Below are 15,342 nucleotides of genomic sequence, written 5' to 3'. Positions count from 1 at the left end.
AGGGACTAGATTCATTTCCGACACTTTCATTTTCTATTTCTCTCATGAAAACCAGAGAGGAATGGGAGTTGTAAATCACCATTAATGAATAAGAAAAGCTTAATTGATTCATTTTATCATTCTCTTATTGTATTTCACATTGGCGCCATCTGTGGGGATTGAATTGTCTTTTCAAGTTTATATATGATATAAGTATAAGTTGATATATATATATTTTTTTTTTTGGGTATTGGAAATTTCATTTCAAAGTTATATAGTTAAGTATCAACTGATACTCCTTTTTTTTGGGGTATCGGAAATTTCATTTCAAAGTTATATATGTTGGCGGATGCACAATATCGGATATATCGGATGTGCAGTATCGGATAAAAGAATAGTATCGAATGAATATTGTATATGAAAAGTGCGGATGCACAGTATCAGATAAAAGAATAGTATAAGATGAATAGTGTATATGAAAAGTCGCGGATCGCTAATATCGGATAAAAACAAGATGTCGGATGAATAGTATCTATGAACAGTATCTATGAACAGTAAAAAAAATTGAAGTTTACTTTATATTGCTTCTCAAATCTTCAAATTTTCACTTATAAAATTTGAAACTTTCGAGAGGGCTTATGTGGTGCCCAAATATCGATATATCGATATTAGACATTATTTCAATAAAGTTCTAATACAATATCGACATGATGACCGATATATTCATTATAATAAGTTGCAGCTACAAAAGAGTGTGAAAGGGATTGACACATGTCAAAAAGCTATTGGATGAAACCATGTGGAGCAACTATAAAAGGATTGAATGCAAAAGAGACCCGATTCATTTCCGACACTTTCATTTTCTATTTCTCTCATGGAAAACCATAGAGGAATGGGAGCATATTGTAAATCACCATTAATGAATAAGAAAAGCTTAATTGATTTATTTTATAATTCTCTTCTTGTATTTCACAACGTGTAGATAGACTCCACAATATATATTTGTTAGACTCCATATATACCGTTATCGAAAAATTCGGGCAATTAACTAATGGTATGAGGCCATATAGTCCGCCATGTGAAAATGTGGGTGTTGTATACCATTTTTACTAGAGAGTGTGTGTTACTAATAAAAACTTATTGAAAAAATGAGTATTACTATGGTAGGGAGTGGTTTTAGGTGTCGATCATAGTATCATATATATCTTTTCCGCTTAACTTGATTGAGAACTAATTGAAGGTGTATGATGTGAACGTGATGTTAATACCCATGTGAAAATGTGGGTGTTACATCTTACAAGAGTTTGTCTGTTTGTTTGTTATTGAGTGCAAGGGTTTGTGCATGACCATATATAAAGAGGAGCAGGAATTGATGAATTGCTTATCGAAAATCTCGAACATCTCAAAATATCTCTTATTTAATACTAGATAAAATGGTTTCCCATTTCTACCTTTTAATGATATTGCCCTTTGTGTTATTCCTAATCCCTATTGTTGGTGGTGTTGATTCATATGTGTTGGCGGTTTAATACCGACCAACCATGACTGGTGTCCCTAGAGGAGGCCTGGCTAAATTCACAATCCATGGCCTATGGCCATCAAACGGTGGAAGAAGTTTGTTCAATTGTGATCCACTTAACAAAGACCCTTTCGACCATTCCAATCAAAGACGGAGCTAGGATTCTAAGTCAGGGGGTGTGAAATTAGTGCACGCCCCTTCCAATCAACTTATACTTATAACTATATAAGTATAAGTTGATATATATATATATTTTTTTTGGGTATTGGAAATTTCATTTCAAAGTTATATAGTTAAGTATCAACTGATACTCCTTTTTTTTTTGGGGTATCGGAAATTTCATTTCAAAGTTATATATGTTGGCGGATGCACAATATCGGATATATCGGATGTGCAGTATCGGATAAAAGAATAGTATCGAATGAATATTGTATATGAAAAGTGCGGATGCACAGTATCAGATAAAAGAATAGTATAAGATGAATAGTGTATATGAAAAGTGCGGATGCGCAATATCGGATAAAAAAAACAGTATCGGATGAATAGTATCTATGAACAGTATCGAATAAACAGTAAAAAAAATTGAAGTTTACTTTATATTGCTTCTCGAAATCTTCAAATTTTCACTTATAAAATTTGAAACTTTCGAGAGGGGCGATGTGGTGCCCAAATATCGTATATACTGATATTAGACATTATTTCAATAAAGTTCTAATACAATATCGACATGATGACCGATATATTCATTATAATAAGTTGCAGCTACAAAAGAGTGTGAAAGGGATTGACACATGTCAAAAAGCTATTGGATGAAACCATGTGGAGCAACTATAAAAGGATTGAATGCAAAAGAGAGGGACCCGATTCATTTCCGACACTTTCATTTTCTATTTCTCTCATGAAAACCATAGAGGAATGGGAGCATATTGTAAATCACCATTAATGAATAAGAAAAGCTTAATTGATTTATTTTATAATTCTCTTCTTGTATTTCACAACGCGTGTAGATAGACTCCACAATATATATTTGTTAGACTCCATATATACCGCTATCGAAAAAATTCGGGCAATTAACTAATGGTATGAGGCCATATAGTCGGCCATGTGAAAATGTGGGTGTTGTATACCATTTTTACTAGAGAGTGTGTGTTACTAATAAAAACTTATTGAAAAAAGTGAGTATTACTATGGTAGGGAGTGGTTTTAGGTGTCGATCATAGTATCATATATATCTTTTCCAGTTAACTTGATTGAGAACGAATTGAAGGTGTATGATGTGAACGTGATGTTAATACCCATGTGAAAATGTGGGTGTTACATCTTACAAGAGTTTGTCCGTTTGTTTGTTATTGAGTGCAAGGGTTTGTGCATGACCATATATAAAAAGAGGAGCAGGAATTGATGAATTGCTTATCGAAATTCGAATATCTCAAAATATCTCTTATTTAATACTAGATAAAATGGTTTCCCATTTCTACCTTTTAATGATATTGCCCTTTGTGTTATTCCTAATCCCTATTGTTGGTGGTGTTGATTCATATGTGTTGGCGGTTTAATACCGACCAACCATGACCGGTGTCCCTAGAGGAGGCCTGGCTAAATTCACAATCCATGGCCTATGGCCATCAAACGGTGGAAGAAGTTTGTTCAATTGTGATCCACTTAACAAAGACCCTTTCGACCATTCCAATCAAAGACGCGAGCTAGGATTCTAAGTCGGGGTGTGAAATTAGTGCACGCCTTTCCAATCAACTTATACTTATAACTATATAAGTATAAGTTGATATATATATATATATTTTTTTGGGTATTGGAAATTTCATTTCAAAGTTATATAGTTAAGTATCAACTGATACTCCTTTTTTTTTGGGGTATCGGAAATTTCATTTCAAAGTTATATATGTTGGCGGATGCACAATATCGGATATATCGGATGTGCAGTATCGGATAAAAGAATAGTATCGAATGAATATTGTATATGAAAAGTGCGGATGCACAATATCAGATAAAAGAATAGTATAAGATGAATAGTGTATATGAAAAGTCTTGGATCGCTAATATCGGATAAAAAAACAGTATCGGATGAAGAGTATCTATGAACAGTATCGAATAAACAGTAAAAAAAATTGAAGTTTACTTTATATTGCTTCTCGAAATCTTCAAATTTTCACTTATAAAATTTGAAACTTTCGAGAGGGGCGATGTGGTGCCCAAATATCGTATATACTGATATTAGACATTATTTCAATAAAATTATAATACAATATCGACGTGAGGACCGATATATTCATTATAATAAGTTGCAGCTACAAAAGAGTGTGAAAGGGATTGACACATGTCAAAAAGCTATTGGATGAAACCATGTGGAGCAACTATAAAAGGATTGAATGCAAAAGAGAGGGACCGATTCATTTCCGACACTTTCATTTTCTATTTCTCTCATGAAAACCATAGAGGAATGGGAGCATATTGTAAATCACCATTAATGAATAAGAAAAAGCTTAATTGATTTATTTTATAATTCTCTTCTTGTATTTCACAACGCAGTAGATAGACTCCACAATATATATTTGTTAGACTCCATATATACCGCTATCGAAAAATTCGTGCAATTAACTAATGGTATGAGGCCATATAGGCCATGTGAAAATGTGGGTGTTGTATACCATTTTTACTAGAGAGTGTGTGTTACTAATAAAAACTTATTGAAAAAGTGAGTATTACTATGGTAGGGAGTGGTTTTAGGTGTCGATCATAGTATCATATATATCTTTTTCCGTTAACTTGATTGAGAAACTAATTGAAGGTGTATGATGTGAACGTGATGTTAATACCCATGTGAAAATGTGGGTGTTACATCTTACAAGAGTTTGTCTGTTTGTTTGTTATTGAGTGCAAGGGTTTGTGCATGACCATATATAAAGAGGAGCAGAATTGATGAATTGCTTATCGAAATTCGTAACATCTCAAAAATATCTCTTATTTAATACTAGATAAAATGGTTTCCCATTTCTACCTTTTAATGATATTGCCCTTTGTGTTATTCCTAATCCCTATTGTTGGTGGTGTTGATTCATATGTGTTGGCGGTTTAATACCGACCAACCATGACCGGTGTCCCTAGAGGAGGCCCCGGCTAAATTCATTAATCCATGGCCTATGGCCATCAAACGGATGGAAGAAGTTTGTTCAATTGTGATCCACTTAACAAAGACCCTTTTCGACCATTCCAATCAAAGACGGAGCTAGGATTCTAAGTCGGGGGTGTGAAATTAGTGCACGCCTTCCAATCAACTTATACTTATAACTATATAAGTATAAGTTGATATATATATATTTTTTTTGGTATTGGAAATTTCATTTCAAAGTTATATAGTTAAGTATCAACCGATACTCCTTTTTTTTTTTGGTATCGGAAATTTCATTTCAAAGTTATATATATTGTTGCGGATGCACAATATCGGATATATCGGATGTGCGATGATCGGATAAAAGAATAGTATCGAATGAATATTGTATATGAAAAGTGCGGATGCACAGTATCAGATAAAAAGAATAGTATAAGATGAATAGTGTATATGAAAAGTGCGGATGCGCAATATCGGATAAAAAAAACAGTATCGGATGAATAGTATCTATGAACAGTATCGAATAAACAGTAAAAAAAATTGAAGTTTACTTTATATTGCTTCTCGAAATCTTCAAATTTTCACTTATAAAATTTGAAACTTTCGAGAGGGGCGATGTGGTGCCCAAATATCGTATATACTGATATTAGACATTATTTCAATAAAGTTCTAATACAATATCGACATGATGACCGATATATTCATTATAATAAGTTGCAGCTACAAAAGAGTGTGAAAGGGATTGACACATGTCAAAAAGCTATTGGATGAAACCATGTGGAGCAACTATAAAAGGATTGAATGCAAAAGAGAGAGGGACCAGATTCATTTCCGACACTTTCATTTTCTATTTCTCTCATGAAAACCATAGAGGAATGGGAGCATATTGTAAATCACCATTAATGAATAAGAAAAGCTTAATTGATTTATTTTATAATTCTCTTCTTGTATTTCACAACGTGTAGATAGACTCCACAATATATATTTGTTAGACTCCATATATACCGCTTCTGAAAAATTCGGGCAATTAACTAATGGTATGAGGCCATATAGTCGCCATGTGAAAATGTGGGTGTTGTATACCATTTTACTAGAGAGTGTGTGTTACTAATAAAACTTATTGAAAAAGTGAGTATTACTATGGTAGGGAGTGGTTTTAGGTGTCGATCATAGTATCATATATATCTTTTCCAGTTAACTTGATTGAGAACGAATTGAAGGTGTATGATGTGAACGTGATGTTAATACCCATGTGAAAATGTGGGTGTTACATCTTACAAGAGTTTTGTCTGTTTGTTTGTTATTGAGTGCAAGGGTTTGTGCATGACCATATATAAAAGAGGAGCAGAATTGATGAATTGCTTATCGAAATTCAGAATATCTCAAAATATCTCTTATTTAATACTAGATAAAATGGTTTCCCATTTCTACCTTTTAATGATATTGCCCTTTTGTGTTATTCCTAATCCCTATTGTTGGTGGTGTTGATTCATATGTGTTGGCGGTTTAATACCGACCAACCATGACCGGTGTCCCCTAGAGGAGGCACAGCTAAATTCATTAATCCATGGCCTATGGCCATCAAACGGTGGAAGAAGTTTGTTCAATTGTGATCCACTTAACAAAGACCCTTTCGACCATTCCAATCAAAGACGGAGCTAGGATTCTAAGTCGTGGGTGTGAAATTAGTGCACCCCCTTCCAATCAACTTATACTTATAACTATATAAGTATAAGTTGATATATATATATATTTTTTTGGGTATTGGAAATTTCATTTCAAAGTTATATAGTTAAGTATCAACCGATACTCCTTTTTGGGGTATCGGAAATTTCATTTCAAAGTTATATATGTTGGCGGATGCACAATATCGGATATATCGGATGTGCGATCGATAAAAGAATAGTATCGAATGAATATTGTATATGAAAAGTGCGGATGCACAAGATCGATAAAAGAATAGTATAAGATGAATAGTGTATATGAAAAGTCGCGGATCGCTAATATCGGATAAAAACAAGATCGGATGAAGAGTATCTATGAACGATGTCGAATAAAACAAAAAAAATTGAAGTTTACTTTATATTGCTTCTCCGAAATCTTCAAATTTTCACTTATAAAATTTGAAACTTTCGAGAGGGCGATGTGGTGCCCAAATATCGTATATCTTGATATTAGACATTATTTCAATAAAGTTCTAATACAATATCGACATGATGACCGATATATTCATTATAATAAGTTGCAGCTACAAAAGAGTGTGAAAAGGATTGACACATGTCAAAAAGCTATTGGATGAAACCATGTGGAGCAACTATAAAAGAATTGAATGCAAAAGAGAGAGGGACCAGATTCATTTCCGACACTTTCATTTTCTATTTCTCTCATGAAAACCATAGAGGAATGGGAGCATATTGTAAATCACCATTAATGAATAAGAAAAGCTTAATTGATTTATTTTATAATTCTCTTCTTGTATTTCACAACGTGTAGATAGACTCCACAATATATATTTGTTAGACTCCATATATACCGTTACTGAAAATTCAGGCAATTAACTAATGGTATGAGGCCATATAGCTGGCCATGTGAAAATGTGGGTGTTGTATACCATTTTTACTAGAGAGTGTGTGTTACTAATAAAAACTTATTGAAAAAGTGAGTATTACTATGGTAGGGAGTGGTTTTAGGTGTCATCATAGTATCATATATATCTTTTTCCGCTTAACTTGATTGAGAACGAATTGAAGGTGTATGATGTGAACGTGATGTTAATACCCATGTGAAAATGTGGGTGTTACATCTTACAAGAGTTTGTCTGTTTGTTTGTTATTGAGTGCAAGGGTTTGTGCATGACCATATATAAAGAGGAGCAGGAATTGATGAATTGCTTATCAGAAATTCAGAACATCTCAAAATATCTCTTATTTAATACTAGATAAAATGGTTTCCCATTTCTACCTTTTAATGATATTGCCCTTTGTGTTATTCCTAATCCCTATTGTTGGTGGTGTTGATTCATATGTGTTGGCGGTTTAATACCGACCAACCATGACCCAGTGTCCCTAGAGGAGGCCTCGGCTAAATTCACAATCCATGGCCTATGGCCATCAAACGGTGGAAGAAGTTTGTTCAATTGTGATCCACTTAACAAAGACCCTTTCGACCATTCCAATCAAAGACGGAGCTAGGATTCTAAGTCAGGGGGTGTGAAATTAGTGCACGCCCTTTCAATCAACTTATACTTATAACTATATAAGTATAAGTTGATATATATATATTTTTTTTTGGTATTGGAAATTTCATTTCAAAGTTATATAGTTAAGTATCAACTGATACTCCTTTTTTTTTGGGGTATCGGAAATTTCATTTCAAAGTTATATATGTTGGCGGATGCACAATATCGGATATATCGGATGTGCGGTATCGGATAAAAGAATAGTATCGAATGAATATTGTATATGAAAAGTGCGGATGCACAATATCAGATAAAAGAATAGTATAAGATGAATAGTGTATATGAAAAGTGCGGATGCGCAATATCGGATAAAAAAAAAAGTATCGGATGAATAGTATCTATGAACAGTATCGAATAAACAGTAAAAAAAATTGAAGTTTACTTTATATTGCTTCTCGAAATCTTCAAATTTTCACTTATAAAATTTGAAACTTTCGAGAGGGGCTGTGGTGCCCAAATATCGATATATCTTGATATTAGACATTATTTCAATAAAGTTCTAATACAATATCGACATGATGACCGATATATTCATTATAATAAGTTGCAGCTACAAAAGAGTGTGAAAGGGATTGACACATGTCAAAAAGCTATTGGATGAAACCATGTGGAGCAACTATAAAAGGATTGAATGCAAAAGAGAGGGACCGATTCATTTCCTCGACACTTTCATTTTCTATTTCTCTCATGAAAACCATAGAGGAATGGGGAGCATATTGTAAATCACCATTAATGAATAAGAAAAGCTTAATTGATTTATTTTATAATTCTCTTCTTGTATTTCACAACGTGTAGATAGACTCCACAATATATATTTGTTAGACTCCATATATACCGTTACTGAAAATTCAGGCAATTAACTAATGGTATGAGGCCATATAGCTGGCCATGTGAAAATGTGGGTGTTGTATACCATTTTTACTAGAGAGTGTGTGTTACTAATAAAAACTTATTGAAAAAGTGAGTATTACTATGGTAGGGAGTGGTTTTAGGTGTCGATCATAGTATCATATATATCTTTTTCCAGTTAACTTGATTGAGAACGAATTGAAGGTGTATGATGTGAACGTGATGTTAATACCCATGTGAAAATGTGGGTGTTACATCTTACAAGAGTTTGTCTGTTTGTTTGTTATTGAGTGCAAGGGTTTGTGCATGACCATATATAAAGAGGAGCAGGAATTGATGAATTGCTTATCAGAAATTCAGAATATCTCAAAATATCTCTTATTTAATACTAGATAAAATGGTTTCCCATTTCTACCTTTTAATGATATTGCCCTTTGTGTTATTCCTAATCCCTATTGTTGGTGGTGTTGATTCATATGTGTTGGCGGTTTAATACCGACCAACCATGACTGGTGTCCCTAGAGGAGGCCTGGCTAAATTCACAATCCATGGCCTATGGCCATCAAACGGTGGAAGAAGTTTGTTCAATTGTGATCCACTTAACAAAGACCCTTTCGACCATTCCAATCAAAGACGGAGCTAGGATTCTAAGTCAGGGGGTGTGAAATTAGTGCACGCCCCTTCCAATCAACTTATACTTATAACTATATAAGTATAAGTTGATATATATATATATTTTTTTTGGGTATTGGAAATTTCATTTCAAAGTTATATAGTTAAGTATCAACTGATACTCCTTTTTTTTGGGGTATCGAAAAAATTTCATTTCAAAGTTATATATGTTGGCGGATGCACAATATCGGATATATCGGATGTGCAGTATCGGATAAAAGAATAGTATCGAATGAATATTGTATATGAAAAGTGCGGATGCACAGTATCAGATAAAAGAATAGTATAAGATGAATAGTGTATATGAAAAGTCTTGGATCGCAATATCGGATAAAAAACAATGATCGGATGAAGAGTATCTATGAACGATGATCGAATAAACAAAAAAAAATTGAAGTTTACTTTATATTGCTTCGAAATCTTCAAATTTTCACTTATAAAATTTGAAACTTTCGAGAGGGGCGATAATGGTGCCCAAATATCGTGATATATCTTGATATTAGACATTATTTCAATAAAGTTCTAATACAATATCGACATGATGACCGATATATTCATTATAATAAGTTGCAGCTACAAAAGAGTGTGAAAGGGATTGACACATGTCAAAAAGCTATTGGATGAAACCATGTGGAGCAACTATAAAAGGATTGAATGCAAAAGAGAGGGGACCGATTCATTTCCGACACTTTCATTTTCTATTTCTCTCATGAAAACCATAGAGGAATGGGAGCATATTGTAAATCACCATTAATGAATAAGAAAAGCTTAATTGATTTATTTTATAATTCTCTTCTTGTATTTCACAACGTGTAGATAGACTCCACAATATATATTTGTTAGACTCCATATATACCGTTACTGAAAATTCAGGCAATTAACTAATGGTATGAGGCCATATAGTCGCCATGTGAAAATGTGGGTGTTGTATACCATTTTTACTAGAGAGTGTGTGTTACTAATAAAAACTTATTGAAAAAGTGAGTATTACTATGGTAGGGAGTGGTTTTAGGTGTCGATCATAGTATCATATATATCTTTTTTCCGCTAACTTGATTGAGAACGAATTGAAGGTGTATGATGTGAACGCGTGATGTTAATACCCATGTGAAAATGTGGGTGTTACATCTTACAAGAGTTTGTCTGTTTGTTTGTTATTGAGTGCAAGGGTTTGTGCATGACCATATATAAAGAGGAGCAGGAATTGATGAATTGCTTATCAGAAATTCAGAACATCTCAAAATATATCTTATTTAATACTAGATAAAATGGTTTCCCATTTCTACCTTTTAATGATATTGCCCTTTGTGTTATTCCTAATCCCTATTGTTGGTGGTGTTGATTCATATGTGTTGGCGGTTTAATACCGACCAACCATGACCGTGTCCCTCCCTAGGAGGCCCTCGCTAAATTCATAATCCATGGCCTATGGCCATCAAACGGTGGAAGAAGTTTGTTCAATTGTGATCCACTTAACAAAGACCCTTTCGACCCTTCCAATCAAAGACGGAGCTAGGATTCTAAGTCAGGGGGTGTGAAATTAGTGCACACCCCTTCCAATCAACTTATACTTATAACTATATAAGTATAAGTTGATATATATATATATTTTTTGGGTATTGGAAATTTCATTTCAAAGTTATATAGTTAAGTATCAACTGATACTCCTTTTTTTTTGGGGTATTGGAAATTTCATTTCAAAGTTATATATGTTGGCGGATGCACAATATCGGATATATCGGATGTGCAGTATCGGATAAAAGAATAGTATCGAATGAATATTGTATATGAAAAGTGCGGATGCACAGTATCAGATAAAAGAATAGTATAAGATGAATAGTGTATATGAAAAGTGCGGATGCGCAATATCGGATAAAAAAACAGTATCGGATGAATAGTATCTATGAACGATCGAATAAACAAGAAAAAAAAATTGAAGTTTACTTTATATTGCTTCTCGAAATCTTCAAATTTTCACTTATAAAATTTGAAACTTTTCGAGAGGGCTAATGTGGTGCCCAAATATCGTATATAATGATATTAGACATTATTTCAATAAAGTTCTAATACAATATCGACATGATGACCGATATATTCATTATAATAAGTTGCAGCTACAAAAGAGTGTGAAAGGGATTGACACATGTCAAAAAGCTATTGGATGAAACCATGTGGAGCAACTATAAAAGGATTGAATGCAAAAGAGAGGGACCGATTCATTTCCGACACTTTCATTTTCTATTTCTCTCATGAAAACCATAGAGGAATGGGGAGCATATTGTAAATCACCATTAATGAATAAGAAAAGCTTAATTGATTTATTTTATAATTCTCTTCTTGTATTTCACAACGTGTAGATAGACTCCACAATATATATTTGTTAGACTCCATATATACCGCTATCGAAAATTCGTGCAATTAACTAATGGTATGAGGCCATATAGTCGGCCATGTGAAAATGTGGGTGTTGTATACCATTTTTACTAGAGAGTGTGTGTTACTAATAAAAACTTATTGAAAAAGTGAGTATTACTATGGTAGGGAGTGGTTTTAGGTGTCATCATAGTATCATATATATCTTTTCCAGTTAACTTGATTGAGAACGAATTGAAGGTGTATGATGTGAACGTGATGTTAATACCCATGTGAAAATGTGGGTGTTACATCTTACAAGAGTTTGTCTGTTTGTTTGTTATTGAGTGCAAGGGTTTGTGCATGACCATATATAAAGAGGAGCAGGAATTGATGAATTGCTTATCGAAATTCGAATATCTCAAAATATCTCTTATTTAATACTAGATAAAATGGTTTCCCATTTCTACCTTTTAATGATATTGCCCTTTGTGTTATTCCTAATCCCTATTGTTGGTGGTGTTGATTCATATGTGTTGGCGGTTTAATACCGACCAACCATGACTGGTGTCCCTAGAGGAGGCCCCCTAAATTCACAATCCATGGCCTATGGCCATCAAACGGATGGAAGAAGTTTGTTCAATTGTGATCCACTTAACAAAGACCCTTTTCGACCATTCCAATCAAAGACGGAGCTAGGATTCTAAGTCGTGGGTGTGAAATTAGTGCACGCCTTCCAATCAACTTATACTTATAACTATATAAGTATAAGTTGATATATATATATATTTTTTTTTTGGTATTGGAAATTTCATTTCAAAGTTATATAGTTAAGTATCAACCGATACTTTTTTTTGGGGTATCGGAAATTTCATTTCAAAGTTATATATGTTGGGCGGATGCACAATATCGGATATATCGGATGTGCAAGATGTCGGATAAAAGAATAGTATCGAATGAATATTGTATATGAAAAGTGCGGATGCACAGTATCAGATAAAAGAATAGTATAAGATGAATAGTGTATATGAAAAGTGCGGATGCGCAATATCGGATAAAAAAACAGTATCGGATGAAGAGTATCTATGAACAGTATCGAATAAACAGTAAAAAAAATTGAAGTTTACTTTATATTGCTTCTCGAAATCTTCAAATTTTCACTTATAAAATTTGAAACTTTCGAGAGGGGCGATGTGGTGCCCAAATATCGATATATACTGATATTAGACATTATTTCAATAAAGTTCTAATACAATATCGACATGATGACCGATATATTCATTATAATAAGTTGCAGCTACAAAAGAGTGTGAAAGGGATTGACACATGTCAAAAAGCTATTGGATGAAACCATGTGGAGCAACTATAAAAGGATTGAATGCAAAAGAGAGAGGGACCAGATTCATTTCCGACACTTTCATTTTCTATTTCTCTCATGAAAACCATAGAGGAATGGGAGCATATTGTAAATCACCATTAATGAATAAGAAAAGCTTAATTGATTTATTTTATAATTCTCTTCTTGTATTTCACAACGTGTAGATAGACTCCACAATATATTTTGTTAGACTCCATATATACCGCTATCAAAAATTCAGGCAATTAACTAATGGTATGAGGCCATATAGCTGGCCATGTGAAAATGTGGGTGTTGTATACCATTTTTACTAGAGAGTGTGTGTTACTAATAAAAACTTATTGAAAAAGTGAGTATTACTATGGTAGGGAGTGGTTTTAGGTGTCGATCATAGTATCATATATATCTTTTCCAGCTTAACTTGATTGAGAACTAATTGAAGGTGTATGATGTGAACGTGATGTTAATACCCATGTGAAAATGTGGGTGTTACATCTTACAAGAGTTTGTCTGTTTGTTTGTTATTGAGTGCAAGGGTTTGTGCATGACCATATATAAAGAGGAGCAGGAATTGATGAATTGCTTATCAGAAATTCAGAACATCTCAAAATATCTCTTATTTAATACTAGATAAAATGGTTTCCCATTTCTACCTTTTAATGATATTGCCCTTTGTGTTATTCCTAATCCCTATTGTTGGTGGTGTTGATTCATATGTGTTGGCGGTTTAATACCGACCAACCATGACTGGTGTCCCTAGAGGAGGCCTGGCTAAATTCACAATCCATGGCCTATGGCCATCAAACGGTGGAAGAAGTTTGTTCAATTGTGATCCACTTAACAAAGACCCTTTCGACCATTCCAATCAAAGACGGAGCTAGGATTCTAAGTCAGGGGGTGTGAAATTAGTGCACGCCCCTTCCAATCAACTTATACTTATAACTATATAAGTATAAGTTGATATATATATATTTTTTTTTTGGGTATTGGAAATTTCATTTCAAAGTTATATAGTTAAGTATCAACTGATACTCCTTTTTTTTTGGGGTATCGGAAATTTCATTTCAAAGTTATATATGTTGGCGGATGCACAATATCGGATATATCGGATGTGCAGTATCGGATAAAAGAATAGTATCGAATGAATATTGTATATGAAAAGTGCGGATGCACAGTATCAGATAAAAGAATAGTATAAGATGAATAGTGTATATGAAAAGTGCGGATGCGCAATATCGGATAAAAAAACAGTATCGGATGAATAGTATCTATGAACAGTATCGAATAAACAGTAAAAAAAATTGAAGTTTACTTTATATTGCTTCTCGAAATCTTCAAATTTTCACTTATAAAATTTGAAACTTTCGAGAGGGGCGATGTGGTGCCCAAATATCGTATATACTGATATTAGACATTATTTCAATAAAGTTCTAATACAATATCGACATGATGACCGATATATTCATTATAATAAGTTGCAGCTACAAAAGAGTGTGAAAGGGATTGACACATGTCAAAAAGCTATTGGATGAAACCATGTGGAGCAACTATAAAAGGATTGAATGCAAAAGAGAGGGACCGATTCATTTCCCGACACTTTCATTTTCTATTTCTCTCATGAAAACCATAGAGGAATGGGAGCATATTGTAAATCACCATTAATGAATAAGAAAAGCTTAATTGATTTATTTTATAATTCTCTTCTTGTATTTCACAACGTGTAGATAGACTCCACAATATATATTTGTTAGACTCCATATATACCGCTTCTTGAAAAAATTCAGCAATTAACTAATGGTATGAGGCCATATAGGGCCATGTGAAAATGTGGGTGTTGTATACCATTTTTACTAGAGAGTGTGTGTTACTAATAAAAACTTATTGAAAAAGTGAGTATTACTATGGTAGGGAGTGGTTTTAGGTGTCGATCATAGTATCATATATATCTTTTTCCAGTTAACTTGATTGAGAACGAATTGAAGGTGTATGATGTGAACGTGATGTTAATACCCATGTGAAAATGTGGGTGTTACATCTTACAAGAGTTTGTCTGTTTGTTTGTTATTGAGTGCAAGGGTTTGTGCATGACCATATATAAAGAGGAGCAGGAATTGATGAATTGCTTATCAGAAATTCAGAACATCTCAAAATATCTCTTATTTAATACTAGATAAAATGGTTTCCCATTTCTACCTTTTAATGATATTGCCCTTTTGTGTTATTCCTAATCCCTATTGTTGGTGGTGTTG

The sequence above is a fragment of the Coptis chinensis genome, chromosome 8, assembly GCF_015680905.1.
Source record: "Coptis chinensis isolate HL-2020 chromosome 8, ASM1568090v1, whole genome shotgun sequence".
NCBI lineage: Eukaryota > Viridiplantae > Streptophyta > Magnoliopsida > Ranunculales > Ranunculaceae > Coptis > Coptis chinensis.
This window is presented reverse-complemented; position numbering follows the sequence as displayed.